This window comes from Aedes albopictus, chromosome 1 (genome assembly GCF_035046485.1).
Source record: "Aedes albopictus strain Foshan chromosome 1, AalbF5, whole genome shotgun sequence".
NCBI lineage: Eukaryota > Metazoa > Arthropoda > Insecta > Diptera > Culicidae > Aedes > Aedes albopictus.
The window spans coordinates 50,492,558-50,512,720 of NC_085136.1; the positions used below are offsets into that span (position 1 = coordinate 50,492,558).

General features: G+C 39.4%; 1 protein-coding gene across 1 annotated transcript in view; it reads left to right on the forward strand.

Annotated features, from left to right (window-relative positions):
• The window catches only part of LOC115256648 (tyramine receptor Ser-2-like), a 253,969-nt gene that overhangs the window by 208,255 nt on the left and 25,551 nt on the right, over window positions 1-20,163 (forward strand). The window lies entirely within an intron of this gene.

Below are 20,163 nucleotides of genomic sequence, written 5' to 3' on the forward strand. Positions count from 1 at the left end.
CGGGAGCCCACGGCAACGGAAGGAACGACGACGCCAGTGCAGCGGAGGACGGAAATGAACCAACTCCCACGCTGAGGGAAGTTAAGGATGCCATTCACCAGCTCAAAACCAACAAAGCAGCTGGTAAGGATGGTATCGCAGCTGAACTCATCAAGATGGGCCCAGAAAAGTTGGCCACCTGTCTGCATCGGCTAATAGTCAGGATCTGGGAAACCGAACAGCTACCGGAGGAGTGGAAGGAAGGGGTAATCTGCCCCATTCACAAGAAAGGCGACCATTTGGAATGTGAGAACTTCAGGGCGATCACTATTTTGAATGCTGCCTACAAAGTGCTATCCCAGATCATCTTCCGTCGTCTGTCACCTAAAACAAATGAGTTCGTGGGAAGTTATCAAGCCGGCTTCATCGACGGCCGGTCGACAACGGACCAGATCTTTACCGTACGGCAAATCCTCCAGAAATGCCGTGAATACCAGGTCCCAACGCATCACCTGTTCATCGACTTCAAAGCGGCATACGACAGTATCGACCGCGCAGAGCTATGGAGAATCATGGACGAAAACGGCTTTCCTGGGAAGCTGGCTAGACTGATTAAAGCAACGATGGACGGTGTGCAAAACTGCGTAAGAGTTTCGGGTGAACTATCCAGTTCATTCGTATCTCGCCGGAGACTGCGACAAGGTGACGGACTCTCATGTCTACTCTTCAACATCGCGCTGGAAGGTGTGATGCGACGAGCCGGGCTCAACAGCCGGGGAACGATTTTCACAAAATCCGGTCAATTTGTGTGCTTTGCGGACGACATGGACATTATCGCTAGAACATTTGGAACGGTGGCAGAACTGCACACCCGCCTGAAACGCGAAGCAGCAAAGGTCGGACTGGTGGTGAATGCCTCAAAAATAAAGTACATGCTGGTAGGCGGAACCGAAAACGACCGAATCCGTCTGGGTAGTAATGTTACGATAGACGGGGATACCTTCGAGGTGGTGGAGGAATTCGTCTACCTCGGATCCTTACTGACAGCTGACAACAACGTGAGCCGAGAAATTCGGAGGCGCATCATCAGCGGAAGTCGGGCCTACTACGGGCTCCAGAAGGAACTGCGGTCGAAAAAGATTCACCCACGCACCAAATGCACCATGTACAAAACGCTAATAAGACCGGTGATCCTCTACGGGCACGAGACATGGACCATGCTCGAGGAGGACCTACAAGCACTCGGAGTTTTCGAGCGACGCGTGCTAAGAACGATCTTCGGCGGTGTGCAGGAGAACGGTGTGTGGCGGAGAAGGATGAACCACGAGCTCGCTGCACTTTACGGCGAACCCAGCATCCAGAAGGTGGCAAAAGCCGGAAGGATACGGTGGGCAGGGCATGTTGCAAGAATGCCGGACAACAACCCTGCAAAGCTGGTGTTTGCAACGGACCCGGTTGGCACAAGAAGGCGTGGAGCGCAGAGAGCACGATGGGCGGACCAGGTGGAGCGTGACTTGGCGAGCATTGGGCGCGACCGAGGATGGAGAGCGGCAGCCACAAACCGAGTATTGTGGCGTACTATTGTTGATTATGTCTTGTCTTAATGATGTTGAACAAATAAATGTATGTATGTATGTAATCTGGCATATCTCCAAGATTTCGTCACAGCGCTCCTACAAGAATTCTTCCAGGATTTCTTTTAGGGAATCATCCAAGTTTCCATCTGGAATTCCTTAAGGAATTCTTTCAGGGAATCCTGAAATTTGTTCTGGGAATCCATCTACTGGAAATCCTTCAGAGATATCCAGTGGATTCTCCCTGAAAATCCTTCGAGGATTCTACTAAACAATCTTTAGGGGACTCCACCTGGAATTCCTTGGGAGATTCATCCTGGAATTCCTATAGTGATTCTTCTTAGAATTCCTTCAGGAATTTCCCTTGGAATTTCTTCGAAGATTTTTCTTGAAAATTCCTCGGGGATTCCTTGTGGAAACTCTTCGGAGATTTCTCCTGCTTTTCCTTTGGGGTTTCCTCAAGAAATTCCTTCAGGGATTCATCTAAGAATTCCTTCGATGATTCCTCCTGGAAATCCTTTGGAGATTCCTCCTCGAATTCCTTTGGAAATTCCCGTGGAGTTTTGGTGATTCCTACTGAGGATCCCTGCTGAAATTCCTTCGGGTATTTCTACTGTAATTAATTTCCTTCGGAGACTTCTCCCAGAATTCCCTCGGGGATTTCTGGATCTTTCGGGCATTATTTTTGGAATTCCTCGAAAATTCCAATATGGAGTTTCTTCACAAGTTTCTGCAGATTTCTCCCTAAGAGAGACCAGGGATTTCTGCAGAAGTTTCTCCAGGGTTCCTTACAGCAGTTCCTGCAGGGATTAGTCCGGAAGCTACGTAGGGGATTCCTCCTCGAGTTTTTTTTATTTTTCGGTGATTCCACTAGGAGATTCTTTAGCGATTTCTCCAGCAGTGCCTTCGAAGTTCCTTCTGGAATTCCTTCGGGAATTCCTCCTGGCACCTTAGTGCGACCTTATTATCAAATATGATAGCCTCGGAAGTTTCTAGGAAACAAAACTAAAAACCTTATCAAAATCGATACGATATTGCACTGTAACGGCAATGGAGTAGTACGACAAAGGATACGGTGAAACGAATAATGTCACAATACAGTGATAGACATTCGTTTAGCCGAGACCTAAAAATTTTCAAAAAAGTGTCAGGAAACTCATACAAAAGATTTTATGATAAAACTTTTTTATCGTAGTGATAGTATATCTAGTACTGTTTTATAAAAATGTGATACATCACACTTACATATACACTGAAACAAAAACGAGGGTAAAAACCCTTCAAATGTCATTTTTTACCCAGGCATTCGTTTAGCCGAGGTAAATGAAAAAATGGTTTTCAATAGATTTTTTGCAATTTCGTGAGTAAATTCCGATGATTACCCCAAGGCATTTAGTTTATGACGTCTTTGCAAGATAATTGGCCTTAAAAGTTTATTTATTTGTGAAATTCAGAGATATATTATAAAAAAAATGTCCCAATAAGGAGAAGCGATGATAAACAAATTTATTTAAAAAAAATGATTTCTGTAAACACTCAAACGTAAGCTAGATTAGCAGTTTGGAAAACATGGCACAGCATTATTGTTAGAAATGTTAAAAATATTGCATAAAATGTCATGTAAAAATTCGGTATATTGGTTTTTGATTGGTTAAACCTTAAAATGGGATTGATAAAAGCTAAAAGAAAAAGTTCTGCGTTGAAATAAAGACGTGCCCTAATGCCTGTAAAGTATACCTGTTTGATACTAGCATTACTAAATGAGTAAGAAGACTGCTAAGTGAAAGAACTGCAAGAATTGTCAGAATTTTTGAACCCTGTTTATTTAAAAGTAATAGAATTAGTAATTGAATACTTTCGGTGTCATTTCTCGAAATGTGAGCCGTCCAATGTATGTTATTTCAGCCAGAATACAGACTAGAAGATATTGGGAGCTATTAGAAGACTTAATAGTAGTAAACCCTGTATTGTCTGCAAGTGAAACCATCATATTTCATCAAAACAATACTTAAATGCGTGATTTTTTGATGGTTTGCGTTATTTTTTTCTGTTAAAAACATTGTTTTTCGTAAATTTAATACCTGCGCTAGTCATGAAACTTTCATTAAATTCTTTTGAAACACTTCCGATAAAAATAATTACATCAAATCTCAATTTGGAAACATTTACAATATTATGACATATTTATGTGAGATGCATGTAAAATTAATATGGCAACACTTCCTAAAACGATCAATTTCATGATTTACAAGTCTATCTTTAATGCAGGTCACCATACATAATGATTTTGTTGGATATTTTTCGAAATTGGATAGTTTTTTTATTATGGAATTCCAAAAATTGTATAATTCGGCTAAACGAATGTCTAGGCAAAAAATGACATTTGAAGGGTTTTTACCCTCGTTTTTGTTTCAGTGTATATGTAAGTGTGATGTATCACATTTTTATAAAACAGTACTAGATATGCTATCACTACGATAAAAAAGTTTTATCATAAAATCTTTTGTATTAGTTTCCTGACACTTTTTTGAAAATGTTTTGGCCTCGGCTAAACGAATGTCTATCACTGTAGGTCTAATAACTGGTGGCAATGGTCAAATTGCGGTCACACCGCCCCCGTCGAATGTTTCCCTCAGAGTAACGCTGATTACGCCGCCGTCGGCCGAGCAAAATATAGTCGGCGCACAGGTTCAATAGAACAGTGACGAGAAATAAAAGAGATGATACAATACATCAACTAAACGCTTTAAGATAAAATATAGAAGAGAACAGGAAGAGATGAAAATATAGGATAAAGATCCTAAGAGCTGAAAGTAAGCCACTAGAAGATGGGAGATAGAAAAGTGTACATAGAAACAAGGAGTTAGAAGCTTGGACTTAGAAGCTGAAAAAAGAGACAAAAAGCTACCTGCTGGAGCAAAATTCTTAAAACCAGAAGCTAGGAAATGGAACTTAGAAGGTGAGCGATGAAATAGAGAAAAATTCTCCATAGTATAGTACTTAAAGAAGCATTCTGAACCATTCTCCCTCTTCGATCACCCAACGTGCAGCAATGGTCACGACGAACAACAGAGTACGTAACGTTCAACGTGTGGGAACCAAACACGTATTGCATCTTGTAGGTAAAGGTACGAAGGTACGTATAGAAAAGCCGCACTTCTTGAGTCGGTAAGTGTTTCATAAGCGGGTACGTACGTATGAAGGCACGCAGGAACTTGCATTATTGATGGGTGTGCCAAACGTGTTGCATTATTTATTTCGCCAATCCGGATTGGAAGTAAAATGTTCGTTTCAATCGTCGTCCTTCGTAGAAGTAACGAAGTAACGCGAAGATCATCCATCTTTGGGGTGCGGAATTCCAATTGTCTCACACACGATGGTAATCCATCTTCCGGATGATGGGGTTATGACCGCCGCCGAGTAATGGAGTGCTTCTTGGGATGCAATTACGTGTCCAAGAAAATGGAGCTGCCAGTCAGTGGCAGTGACGGCGTTGAAATGACGAATGTGAGGTAAACACTATTACTGGAGATACGTTTTTTTTTCATGGTGAAAATGAAATGAGCTGTCTTGGAATATATGTTTGTCATCATCTCCGGTTTCTTTCCAATTGTGTGATTCTTCGAACTTTTATGTCTTAAACTTGATCATGAAGTTCTATGAATTGTGTAGGAATTCTTCTCGTCTAATCAACATAAACGCACTTTTTTAAATTCTCATTATTTTTTTTTTATTTCGCATACCAGCGGAGCTTCGCAACAACTGTTCAACACAACATCTCACACAAAACTGACTCATTCAACGTCTTGTTCATTCTCGCTCCCTTGTTGTCGTCATCGTCGTTCTTCTCGTCATTCAAGCACCCGGATGCCACACACACCAGCGCACCAAACCGAAGCATGTTCCCGTTATCGAATTCGTTCACAGCATGCTTGCGCGGCTTGATTCCGCTCTCCCGTTGTTTGCCGTAAATGTAAACACTGATGCAAATCCTGTAGCTTTTTCTACTTGAATTGTTATTGAAGTATTTCAAACAAATTAATTTATAAAGCATCTAATCTTGTACCAAATAATTCAATTTATCTATCTATCTTCCTACAAATTGTAATTTTGTTTCAGCAATCGTTATTATCGAAAATTTGTGAGTTGTAATTCATCTTCTTATTATGAAATGTCTTTTTTCTTTCGTTTTAACCATTGTTTAAAGATTGGCGTACAAGTTGGTGCCCAACTTAAAGCAAAACCAAAAAGTATCTTTTTTTTCTCAGCTATTTCAATCATCCCCAGTTGAATGAAAAGAAAAGCAGCAACTTGCCAGGCGGCTAATGGACCGCTTTGTTCATGTCTATCCATTCTTCAATCTCTAGCCAGGTAGCCAGCGTACGACACGCTAGTTCAATCATTTGTCAACGGAACAATGTGCTGAGAAATGAAGCAAAAAAATAAATCATCACTATTCAATCATGGCAATAACGTTGGACGATCCAGGTTTTCCAGTTTTTGCATTCAGTACCTATCTCAAGAAGAAAGCAGCTGGAAATTGAAAAACTTTTCAGTTGACGCATATATTAGAAGTGAGAGAATCTAAGAGAAACAGTTAGAGTGCTTTTAAAAATATTGCAATGTTCCTTCTATTTCTATCGATTCATTAATTTCCTATTGTTTTTTCTTCGTCTTTCTCTTGTTTTCAAAAAGCTTCTGTTCAACATAATTCAACAGTGAACCCAAACTGTGACATGCAACACTCTACACATATGCCATCGAAATGCTGGAGCAGGTGTCTCGTTATATGTACCAACACGTGCCGCATTATGGAAAGCTCTCTGGCATTATAATTAAATGGTGATAAATAACGAGGACGTGATCGTTATTTTGCCATCAATAACAGATTCTCCTGTTGCGGGCATTGCCCCAGGTTCAATAATCCTACTGAAGCAATCGATTGCAGCCAGCCACTACTTGTTTCACGCACTATGAGTTAAAAGGTGGACAAAATGATTGAAGTGGAAATCCTCGAATCAGGGTTTAATATGTTCTTGTCTCTTCTTGTCTCTTCTTGTCTCTTCTTGTCTCTTCTTGTCTCTTCTTGTCTCTTCTTGTCTCTTCTTGTCTCTTCTTGTCTCTTCTTGTCTCTTCTTGTCTCTTCTTGTCTCTTCTTGTCTCTTCTTGTCTCTTCTTGTCTCTTCTTGTCTCTTCTTGTCTCTTCTTGTCTCTTCTTGTCTCTTCTTGTCTCTTCTTGTCTCTTCTTGTCTCTTCTTGTCTCTTCTTGTCTCTTCTTGTCTCTTCTTGTCTCTTCTTGTCTCTTCTTGTCTCTTCTTGTCTCTTCTTGTCTCTTCTTGTCTCTTCTTGTCTCTTCTTGTCTCTTCTTGTCTCTTCTTGTCTCTTCTTGTCTCTTCTTGTCTCTTCTTGTCTCTTCTTGTCTCTTCTTGTCTCTTCTTGTCTCTTCTTGTCTCTTCTTGTATCTTCTTGTCTCTTCTTGTCTCTTCTTGTCTCTTCTTGTCTCTTCTTGTCTCTTCTTGTCTCTTCTTGTCTCTTCTTGTCTCTTCTTGTCTCTTCTTGTCTCTTCTTGTCTCTTCTTGTCTCTTCTTGTCTCTTCTTGTCTCTTCTTGTCTCTTCTTGTCTCTTCTTGTCTCTTCTTGTCTCTTCTTGTCTCTCCTTGTCTATTCTTGTCATTTTGTGGAAATGCCACATGTCAAAATCGAGGTTCACCTATATTTATCATCTCAATTCCCCTTCGACACGTATACGACCTAGTACCACATCTAAGTTCATCAGCCATCTGCTACCTAGCTGGAATGCACTTCGGTTCCGCCTCGATCTAGAACAAAAATGATTATTATTATTATTAGCTTTATTAAGGAGATTTTCAGCCCGCGGCTGGTTCATCTCCAAAACAAAAATGAGTACCGACTGTCTGTCGATATTGAATGTATCTGGTAACAGATTCTCGTGTTACATCGAGGGAGATTTTTACTGCCAGCGGCACAACTGTTGAAGCAAATAATAAATTGTTTGTTTTCTTAAATTTTATAGCCCCAGATTGTTTCTGTTTATATACGGCTTCTTGTTTTCAAAATGAAACTCATGAGTCTTCGATGTGGAGAATTCATAAAAAAAAATTATTGAATGACTAAGATGAAATACCATATTGTTATTAATGTTTCCCTATATTAAATTCAACGCTATTTTCAATCCAAACCACAACATGCACTGGTTGGATGAACACAAAATTTCCAAATATGTGTAGCTTGGTATGAAGTATCAACAACTGATTGGAACCAGTCCAAACAGCATGTCCCAGTCAAACAAAACGGTGACCAATTTCCTCCATAAATTCATATTTGAATCGTGGTATGTGCACACACATAGTCACACAAGTTTCTGTCACCGGACGGACGGACGAAACGGTGGTGGCCGCATTTTTCTGCATTGTGGTATTCCAAACCCACATTTCGTGTAAATTATATGCAAGTGTCAGGTAGGTCATCCGATAAGCAGCTCTGTTTGCTGAGCCAATTATTCACTTTTCCGAGAATACGACTACCACGAAACTGTGGTGCATATTTTTATCGAAGTTATGCCGGACTTGTTGATCAAACAAATCTGAAAATAAATAGCATATGGAATCCGTCGTATGAAACAAGTGACAATTTTCCAATTATTTTGAATGTATGTAAAACAAGTAACAGTTCGTGAAGTTATGTGGTTGTGGTAAACGCAAACATTATTCATGAATGTGCAAATCTAACAGTAAAAACCATAATCTCAGAATAACAATAAACATCATCAGATCAGAAGAGCCTTCCAGAATAAAAATTCTAGTAAGAAAGGACAAGAGGACAAGTGGAAAGAAACACGACAAGAAGATGACAAAAACGTGGCAATGAAACAAATGGAAAACGACAGGCAGAAGAGAGGAAGTCGATGGGAAAACGATAGAAAGATGTGAAGAAGACAAAGGAAGACGAAAAGAAGAGGACAGGAAGTAAAAGGATGATGTTAGAGCAACGACAGGAAGACAAGGCGATAATAAATCAATCGGAAGACGAAAAAACAATAGGGAAACGACAAAAAGATGACAGGAAGAAGAAATAGTCTCTCTAATAAAGACAAATCAATCAATGACAGGAAGACGACTAAAAAGCAACAAGAAAACAATAGGAAAACGATAGTCAAATTGGAAGAGACTGTAAATGAGATGAGGAAGAAATAGCGCAGCAAGACTAAAGGAAGACGTCAGGAAGAGGACGGAAGGCGACTAAAAGACGACAAGGAATCGAAAGGATGTCCACAGTAAGACTCAGAAGATGATATGAATATGCCAGAAAGACCACAGGGACACAGCTTGACACATAAAAACGACAGGAAGACGGCAAATCACACAAGAAAACAATAAAAAATACAGGACGATGACGGTTTTTTCCGAATTTGAAGAAAAAAAGAAGAAGGAGGAGGAGGAAGAGGACAGAAAAATGGTAGAGAGATGACAGGAACACTATAGAGAGACTATAGGGAGACAACAGGAAAAAGACAAGACAATGACATGATGACTACAGTAGCCTTCCTGTAGAAATACGACAGGCAAGAAGACAACATAAAGACGATAAGAAAACAACAAGAATACGAGGACGACAGAAAGGCTACAGAAAGATGATAAATGATGACAGGTAGAAAGACAGAAAAACAAAAGAAAAACGTCAGGAAGATGATAAAATGATGACAGAAAGACAGAACGGCAGAACGATGATATTGAAATTACCAGAGTAATTTCCCGAAGGAATTTCCGGGAAATTCCCGGAGGAATTTCCGGGAAATTCCCGAAGGAATTTCTGGGAAATTCCCGAAGGAATTTCTGGGAAATTCCCGAAGGAATTTCTGGGAAATTCCCGAAGGAATTTCTGGGAAATTCCCGAAGGAATTTCTGGGAAATTCCCGAAGGAATTTCTGGGAAATTCCCGAAGGAATTTCTGGGAAATTCCCGAAGGAATTTCTGGGAAATTCCCGAAGGAATTTCTGGGAAATTCCCGAAGGAATTTCTGGGAATTTCCCGAAGGAATTTCTGGGAAATTCCCGAAGGAATTTCTGGGAAATTCCCGAAGGAATTTCTGGGAAATTCCCGAAGGAATTTCTGGGAAATTCCCGAAGGAATTTCTGGGAAATTCCCGAAGGAATTTCTGGGAAATTCCCGAAGGAATTTCTGGGAAATTCCCGAAGGAATTTCTGGGAAATTTCCGAAGGAATTTCTGGGAAATTCCCGAAGGAATTTCTGGGAAATTCCCGAAGGAATTTCTGGGAAATTCCCGAAGGAACTTCTGGGAAATTCCCGAGGGAATTTCTGGGAAATTCCCGAAGGAATTTCTGGGAAATTCCCGGAGGAATTTCTGGGAAATTCCCGGAGGAATTTCTGGGAAATTCCCGGAGGAATTTCTGGGAAATTCCCTGAGGAATTTCTGGGAAATTCCCGGAGGAATTTCTGGGAAATTCCCGGAGGAATTTCTGGGAAATTCCCGGAGGAATTTCTGGGAAATTCCCGGAGGAATTTCTGGGAAATTCCCGGAGGAATTTCTGGGAAATTCCCGGAGGAATTTCTGGGAAATTCCCGGAGGAATTTCTGGGAAATTCCCGGAGGAATTTCTGGGAAATTCCCGGAGGAATTTCTGGGAAATTCCCGGAGGAATTTCCGGGAAATTCCCGGAGGAATTTCCGGGAAATTCCCGGAGGAATTTCTGGGAAATTCCCGGAGGAATTTCTGGGAAATTCCCGGAGGAATTTCTGGGAAATTCCCGGAGGAATTTCTGGGAAATTCCCGGAGGAATTTCTGGGAAATTCCCGGAGGAATTTCTGGGAAATTCCCGGAGGAATTTCTGGGAAATTCCCGGAGGAATTTCTGGGAAATTCCCGGAGGAATTTCTGGGAAATTCCCGGAGGAATTTCTGGGAAATTCCCGGAGGAATTTCTGGGAAATTCCCGGAGGAATTTCTGGGAAATTCCCGGAGGAATTTCTGGGAAATTCCCGGGGGAATTTCTGGAGAATTCCCGGAGGAATTTCTGGAAAATTCCCGAAGGAATTTCTGCGAAATTCCCGGAGGAATTTCTGGAGAATTCCCGGAGGAATTTCTGGAGAATTCCCGGAGGAATTTCTGGGAAATTCCCGGAGGAATTTCTGGGAAATTCCCGAAGGAATTTCTGGGAAATTCCCGGAGGAATTTCTGGAAAATTCCCGAAGGAATTTCTGCGAAATTCCCGGAGGAATTTCTGGAGAATTCCCGGAGGAATTTCTGGAGAATTCCCGGAGGAATTTCTGGAGAATTCCCGGAGGAATTTCTGGGGAATTCCCGGAGGAATTTCTGGGGAATTCCTGGATGAATTTCTGGGAAATTCCCGGAGGAATTTCTGGAAAATTCCCGGAGGAATTTTTGGAAAATTTCTGGAATTTATGGGAAATTCCAGATGGCATTTATGGGAAATTCCCGGAGGAATTTCTGGGAAATTCCCAAAGGAATTTCTGGGAAATTTCCGACGGGACTTCTGCAAAATTTCCAATGGAATTTCAGGAAAATTTCCGATAGAATTTCTGGGAAATTCCCAATGGAATTTCTGGGATATTCCCGGAGGAGTTTTTAGAAAAATCCCAAAGGAATTTCTGGGAAATTATCAAAAAAAATTCTGGGAAATTTCTGAAGGAATTTCTGGGGAAATACCCGAAGGAATTTCTGGGGAAATACCAGAAGGAATTTCTGGGAAATTTCCGGAGGTATTTCGGGTAAATTTCCGAAAGAATTTCTTGGAAATTTCCGAAGGAATTTCTTGGAAATTTCCGAAGGAGATTCTGGGAAATTTCTGAAAGAACTTTTAAGAAATTTTCGCAGAAATTTCTGGGAGATTCCCGAAGGAATTTTTGAAAAACTCTCGGAGGAATTTTGTGGAAATTTCTGGAGGAATTGCTAGGAAATTTCTTGAAAAATTTCTGGAAAATTCCTGGAGAAATTTTTTGAACATTTCCGAAGGAATTTGTGGTAAACTCTTTGGAGCATTCTCGTAGAACTTCCTGGTGAAATTTTCTGGACGGCACAAGTGCGACAGGAGAACCAAACCACAAGATGGCGGCAAGAACGCGATATGGAAACGATAAAAAAACGACCGAAAGACGAAAGAGAGCTGCCAGGAAGGTATCAGGAAAATCACATATAGACGATATAATGATGATAAAGAAATTAAAGCAATAGGACAGGAAACAACAGAAAGACGGTAGGAAGACAGACATAAAATGACAAGAAATCTACTGAAAAATGACAGCAAAAAGACAAATATACGATTTAAAAACGATAGGAGATAGAAAGGCGACAAGGAGACGATAGCAGATGAAAGATGCAAAAATACTATAGGAAGATGACAGGAAAGTTATAGAAAAGCGACAGAAAGGCGATAAAAAGACGACAGAAATACTACGGAAAAATGGCAAAAAGACGACAGGAAGGCTATCAAAAGACAACATCAATAGCTCAGAAAAGACGACAGAGAGACGTTAGGAAGACGACATAAACAATTCAGGAAGACGACTGCAAGAACACATGGAGAAAACAGGAAAATGTCAAAAAATCAGTAAGAAGGTGACACTAAGACGAAGGAATTACGACAGAAATACGATAGGAAGACGACAGAAGGGCAATAGAAAAGACATGACATGAAGACAACATAAAGACAACCGGAAGGCGGCAAGAAGATGACTAAAAGAGAACAAGAAGAAGACAGAATGACAACAATAAGGTGACAAGAAGACAATTCAAAGACGATAGAAAGTCGATAACAAGACAAGAAGAACATAGAAAAGACGACAATAAGACGACAGAAGAACGAGAGAAAAGCGACAGAAAGACGACAGGAAGGCGACTACACGACGACAGGAAGATGAAAAGAAGATGAGTTAAAGACGATAATAATATGACAATGAGACGATAGAAAAATCACAAGAACATGATATGAACACGACAGGAAGACAACCGGAAAGCGGCAAGAAAATCAGAGAAAGAGAACATGGAGACGACAAGATGATGACAAGAAGACGACAGGAAAACGCAGGAGGATCAAATGTAGACGACCTAAAGAAAGACTACAGGAAGGTGACAGGAAAACGATAAAAAGCGGACAAGAAGACAACAAAAAGCCGACAAGAAAATGGTAGGAAGCCGACAGAAACTCGACAAGAACACGATAAGAAATCTACAAAACGCGACAAGAAGGCTGCAGAAATACGATACGGAGACAGCGTGAAAGAAGATAGGAAGACGACAGGAGGACAATCGGCAGGAAGCAAAAAAAGACAAGTGCTTGACAAGACTGAGAAAATCAAGAAAATGAGGAAATTCCTTTCAAACACTTCAGTCTTGTTGTTTCCATTTGTCGGCATGATTCGAAGTTCGGCACCCAGTAAATTAAATTAAATAATTTTAATTACTCAAAGTTAAATATGAGGGCGCCGGGAGATTGGCAAATGAATGCGTCAATAATTGCATTGGCGGCCAAATAATGAAACGGATGGACCAGCTGGAAGACCAATTTATCAAAGCCACAAACCATAATCAGAAATCAGGGAGCGAAAAAAAAAACCGAGATTTAATCAGTGCGCTGTGCCGGCTATTAACCGAACTGGAACGGTGTCCGGTAAATACCGTTGGGTAATTCTTGGGAAAACATTCGAAACATTTCCGGGTTTCGATTGAAACCCGTTGACCCGTTGAGGTGCGATGAGCTGCGTCAAGTTCTGTGAATATACTTATACAGAGTGCGGTTTAATGGACTTCATCTGTTGATCTCCAACCACAGGCATCCATCGGGCGTAAAAGGGCTTCTCCGTTCCTTTCTGTGAAGTATAATTTAAGACCAAAAAACTCCGATTGAAATCCTGCGTCAGCTGCCGGTGACGTCAAGAGTACTTTCATGTTTATTTGGATGAACGCACAGCGATGTAAGGATTAATCAAACGGATGATAACAAGTGTTCAAAGTTATGTGCAAGATAAAAGTGCCCTGACTGGTTTCATTCAGTGTACCAACCTAAAATTAATCCATTAATTCGCGGAGTACAAACCGAGTGCTTTCATACTCTTGTTCAAAGCAATGAATCGGGGAAATCGAGCCACAGTGTATGTTACGAGGAAAACAAGATGAAATCTCTGAAATACCGGAAATATCTTTGGATGATTGAACCAGCAAGGATATACGCAGCGATTGTAGGTTGGTGAGCTCGTTTTATATTATTGTTTGAGTTTAATTTCACTTGTAGATTTGATTGTGTTTTATTTTTAAGAATTATTACTAAAAACTATAAACAAGCTAAATAAATAAACAGTTGGATGCACGCGATTCTTTCCAGCGGTACCTTTTTCACTGGTCTCCCCCCCTCTCTCTCACCCTTGAATGAAATGAAACGATGAAAACCGTGCTCGAATGGCGTGTGGTACGGCGGCGGTTTATTATCGATACTCTTCCATTTGGTTGATGTTGATGAAGTCATGTTTCTGCGAAAGAATGTGTTTGAAACGGAATTTCACACACAACTTAGGGCCTTCCGCGAAGGTAGCTACCTAAGCTGTTTTCGTTTTTGTATAAGATGCAGTATACCGGCCGCTTTTCAAATACATCACATATTTTCCAAGCGTGTGATTCGCACGGTTTAAACTCACGAACCGATTGGCATTCAAGAGGATTTAAAACAAAATCCAGCCAGCACAGAGTACTCATTCTTACTTCTTGGAAAATTCCTTTCAACGAATGAGGAAACAGAACTTAGACACGGTTTGTTGCTAGTTTCAAATAAACCGAGGGAATATTAAAGGTACAATTTCATATTATCTTCAATAGCGAGTTTGTCATACCAAGGCTGGATCAAAACTCCGATATGATGAGAATTGATAAATTTTGATATTTGTATGGTTATTTTTTTTTTCATTTTTCACAATTTAAAGAGAAAAAAGAACGCTGATGAAATTTCTAATAATTTCACGGAGGAATTCAATAAGAAATCTTCAATCTGCAAACTTTTTTAAAGCAAAAAAAATACATCTCTTTTGAAAAGAAATTATATCTGAAATCCAAGGGTTTCAAAAGTTTTGTTGAAGCAATATCCATAAATATTCCGGATTTTTCAACTGTCTAAACTGAAAAAAAATTCAAGTGTAAATTTATTTGCAATGTTATCGCAACGAAAATGGATCAATACTTGCTGTGCATCCCAAGAGAGCTAGAGTTATTCAGAGCCAATATTGTGCATAATCAAGAAGGTAAAAATGACAGTAACTATACCAACGGTGGCCAGAATAGGGGATAGCAAAGCAGGATACCAGGGGCGTTTCAAAGGAGGCAAAGGGTGTTTCAAGGGGTATCAAGAGGTCTCAGGGCCGTTTGAGAGATTATCAGGGTCGTAAGGGGGTTTTAAAGAGTTCCATGTGTTCTCAAGGACACAGAACGGTTTTGAGTGTACTGTTGGAGTAAATTCACATGGAAAACATAGTCCTTAAAGTTGTTGCACTACGCAGCTTAAAAGCTGCAAATTTATTTCAACAAACTTCAAACATCTCTATATTACCTGAGTGATTTTTCGGCAGAGGTTTGAACTTACACAGCTAACAGCTAAGACCTTCACTACAGGAATTTCTACTATGCTTTCTTCGCATGACTTTCATCCCCCTACGTTTTCCTGTTATCTTCTTTTCATATTGCTGTCGTCTCCATGTTCTCTTTTTTCCGGGCTTCTTACCACTTTTTGGTTGTCTTCCTTGTGGTGTACAAAGTTAGGCCTATTGAAATTGTATAAGAAGCTAAAAAGTCTTAAGGACTTCTCTCTGTGCATGTGCTCGGAGAGAAGTCATTAAGACTTTTTAGCTTCTTATACAATTTCAATATGCCAAACTTTGTACACCACATTCATGTCCTCATGTCATGTTCATGTCGTCTTCTTATCGCCTTTAATTCGTTTACTATTCATCTTCCTGTCGTGTACCTGTCGTCTTTATGTCATCTTTCTGTCGTCTTACAGTCATCTATCTGTCATATTTAGGTCGTCTTTTCTATGTTGATGCTGTCGTCTTTTCATCGATTGTTTGAGTAGTCTTCTTGTTGCTTCCACCCTGTTGTCTTCATGATCCCTTTTTATCGTTTTCTTGATACCTTCCGGTTGTCTTACTTGTCGTTTTTCTATTGCGCTTCTGTCGTCTTCCTATCGTCGTTCTGACGTCTTAATTTCGTCGTCTTTCTGTCATCTCCCTGTTGTCTTCCGGCCGTCTTGTTTTCGTCTTCTTATCTGCCGTTTTCCAGTCGTCTTATTATTGTTTCCTTTTCGTTTACTTGTCGTCATCCTGTCATCTTGCTTTCATATTCCTTTCATCTTCTTGATGTCTTCTTGACGTCTTCCTATTATCTATCTGTCGTCATTCCTCCGTCTTTCTGTCGTTTTCCAATGTCTTTCTGTCGTCTTCCTACCGACCTTTGTTCGTCTTACTGACGTCTTTCTCTCGTCTTCCTAACATCTTTCTGTCGGCCATCCTGAGTTCTTGTTGTTGTCTTTTTATCGCCTTCCGGACGTCATCCTGAAGTCTTTCCGTAGTCTTTCTGATGTCTTTCTACCGACTTTTTGTCGTTTTTCGTCTTTCTGTAGCTTTCCTGTTGCCTTTCTTTTACTTTTCTGTCGTCTTCCTATTATATTATCACATATTTTTATCGTCTTCCGTTATTTTTCTCCAGACATTCTAGCGTCTTCATGTCGTTCTCCAGTCGTCTTTCCATCGTCTTAAAAAGGCACTACACCGTCTTCAACCAGAGGTTACACAGACTGAGCAAGAGACAACGGACAACACACGAAACATCCAGTGGTTCAGTTTGTCGAAGTTTTCACCGACTGAAGCGGGAATCGAACCTAAACTCCGAGACTTACGAAACGCCTAGACGACTGGCGCCGCTAACCGCACGGCCACGAAGCCCCTTGTCGTCTTCCTGTTGTCTTCCTATTGCCTTCTTTCGTCTCCCTGTCGTCAACCAGTCGTCTTCCTGTCATCTTTCTGTCGTCGTTCCTTCTTTCTACATTCAAGCCTGAATTGCCTGTTCGGTACTTTTTCGATGAAAATTGAACAGCAGAACTATTTCGGTAATCGATTTTACTGAGGCTCAGTACATCAACTGTCAAAAACGTAAGCTAATAGTAAACAAATCATTTTTGCTGTGTTCAGTAGTGTTTACCGTACTCGGTATTCACAATTAAGTGTATCTATTGCCTTTCAACGAACATTTTGTCATTTTCCTGTCGTCTGCTTAAGTTCTCGCAGTCGTCTCCCTATCGTCTTCCTGACCACTTTTATGGGTTCTTACTGTTGCACAGTGGTACCGCCATAGGCCAAAAATCGAAAAATTGATTGTCTAATTTATGAGTTTGTATAATTTTTATAAGTCAATTATGTTCCCAAGAATGCAGAAATTTCTTCTTTTTGTAAGTTTCTGTTGCATATTTTGCATAAGAGCATGGGTACTGTTATGCAGTTTCACATTCTTAAAATTTGTCGAAAAATCACATGACTTTTGAGTTGTACTCGGCGTCTTCGTATAACAAAACCAAGTAGATTTTCAATTGGTTTTCAACGCAGAGAATCAGAATAGATGTTTATCTTCCAATTCGAAGCGCTAAAAACCGAATCTGGAAGTTTTTGGACCAATGGGGATGTGAGTAAGAGACACATAATTTTACCAATAGAATATATACATAATAAAAATTCATGTAACATTTCAAACATGTTCTTAACCACATTTAATCAATCGTCCGCCAGCAAATGATCAGATTTGAGTAGGAGAATCAATCTGTGAAGGTTGTAGCTGCAAATATCTGCATACAAGCTTGCAGGATGTATTGGAAGTTACCCGTTATTTTTATAAAAAAATATGTATTAAAGTAACTTCAAAAATATATATATACTAGTATTTCTGTAATTGTCTGAAATGCATACCAAAATGACTGAAATTTTTACAGGAGATATTTCAAAGCTTTTACAATAATTGAGGGATATTTTATTTGAAAACAATCTTTGAAAATGTTTTTTTTTAATAATGAACAAAAAATACACTTCTGAAGGTATTGAGGTATTCATACCTCAATAGTGCAATAACAACCATTCTTATTTGGCCTCGTCAAAACTTACCTCTATAATTGTCGAATTTGATAAGAAGTTTGCTGCCAACATTTAAAAAAATTCCTCAAAATCCATTCAGTACCTAAAACTGTAGTGCTGGAAGAAGAAGGAGTAAATACGATCTTTAAGTAATATTTATTAAAAGAGCGTATTTACTCCTCATATTCCCTTCCCAAATCGGAATATTTGATAAATTCATTAACATTAAATGTTAGTGTACAAATTGATTTCTTTTAAAATAGCAGGCGCCGATTAAATGGCAATGACGAGGGTCATTTGTATATATTTATTTTATTGCGTTAGAGCTATACATGATTAAAATTCCACGTACTATATTACTGGACAGCAGTTGCAATGCAATTGTAAGAAACATATACGACTGGACAAATACTTGAATCTTTTTTATTGTGCAAAACGCAGGCCCATGAATTATATGACATATAACTGTGTAAAGATATTTTTATGGTTGAAAAACTTCCTTTTACGTACGTTTTGTGAATTAATTTTGAATATTTGTTTGAAATAATTTCAGAAGTAATTGATTCTGTAATTGCACTATTGTTACTATTGTTTCAAAATTTTCGCTTTTGGGCATTAGGTACTGTAGTTATACATACTAATTTGATATGTGATGATTTTTTCTGTGTTTCGACAATGCGAACTACCTTATTTCTGAAAAAAAAAAATCAGTTTCATATATTTATTTTATTGCAGTAAAAATACAACCTACTAATAAAATCACAATTATAATGCTAATACTGATTCTATTCACAAGAATCTATTATGATACTGTCGTGCTAAACATGTTTTAACGTGCAATACTTAGCAGAAATTCCTCAGAATTTGACCCACTCTTCATAATAATTAAAAATATTTTATTACTGATTTCTGTATAAAATAAAGGTTTTTAATGATATTTTCATTTATCATAAATAAAAATGTTCAAAGTTCATATTTTTCAAGTGATGATCATGAAAATGAACTGGAATATCCTTTTTTAGTCATAACATGCTATTTCTGGTCACTTATAATGATTCTGCCCTTCAAAAAACGAAGAAAATGATTTATGACCGCTTCCCTGAACAAATGGAACCACTGTGTGTTGCCCTCTTATCATCTTTCCATAATGTTTCTGTCGTCTTCCTGCAGTTTTTCAATCGTATATCTGCCGTTTTTCTACCGTTTTTTTTATAAACTTCTTGTCATTTTATTTCCGTCTTCTTGCCGTTTTCCTGTTGTTTTCTGCCTTATTGCTTACGTATTTGTATAATCATTCGTCATTTTGTAATTCTCCGTAGTCTTCTTATCGTTTCCAAGACAGTTTTCTTTCGTCTTTCTGTCGTTTTTATATTGGTTTTATGTCGCCTACTTGTCGTTTTCCTACGGTCATACTGTTACTTTCCTGCCGTATTTTAGCCGTACAATAAATTCCTTCAGGGATTTCCAAGAAAATAGTCCAGGAGTTCACAGGAAATTCCTCATGAAATGGTAAAGAAATTTCTCCAGGCATTTTCCAGAAATTATTCCACAAATTATTCAAAAGTTCCTTCAGGAATTTCCCAGAAAATTGTCCGGTAATTTCCCAAAAAATCCTCCAAGAATTTCCCCAGAAATTCGTCATTAAATTTCCCAGAAATTCGTCCGCGAATTTCCCAGAAATTCCTCCGGGAATTTCTCAGTAACTCCTCCGGGAATTTCTCAGAAATTGCTCCAGGAATTTCCCAGATATTCCTCCGGGAATTTCCCTGAAATTCCTCAGGAATTTCCCAGAAATTCCTCCAGGAATTTCCTAGAAATTCCTTCAGAAATTTCCCAGAAATTCCTCCTTCGGTAATTTCCCAGAATTTCTTTCGGAAATTTCCCAGGAATTCCTCCGGTAATCTCCAAGAAATTCCTCTGGTAAGTTCCCAGAAATTCCTCCGGAAATTTCCCAAAAATTCCTTCACAAATTTTCCCGAAATTTACCAGTAATTCCTCCGGAAATTTCCCAGAAATTCCCCCGGGAAGTTTCTCCAGGAATTTCTCCTAAATTATTTTAGGCAGCAAGCAGGCAATTAGAAGACAACACTGTAAAATGGCCTACTGATTACAATTCAGGATCTTCAATGTTAAGGTGAAACGTCAATAAATCCCATGGCAATTTTCCATACAAACTTTAGAGGCACACATCTGACGAACGCAGCATCGAATCAAGCCGCACTTGTTTATCCCGGCTTTGCTCACTTGCAAAAAGTGGCAGCTTTTCCAAATCGAGCGCATTTGTTTACGAATTTCTAAAATTGGTGCTGTGGAAAACGTGAGTAGGGGTCCAAGTCGGCCATTGTGGCAGCCATGTTTGTATTCTCTGAAGTTTCTCCTTAAAGTGCTCCTAAACAACTACTTTCAGAGAGAGCAAACTGATGGATTGGAACGACCAGCAGGTGCGCAGAACCGGAGAAC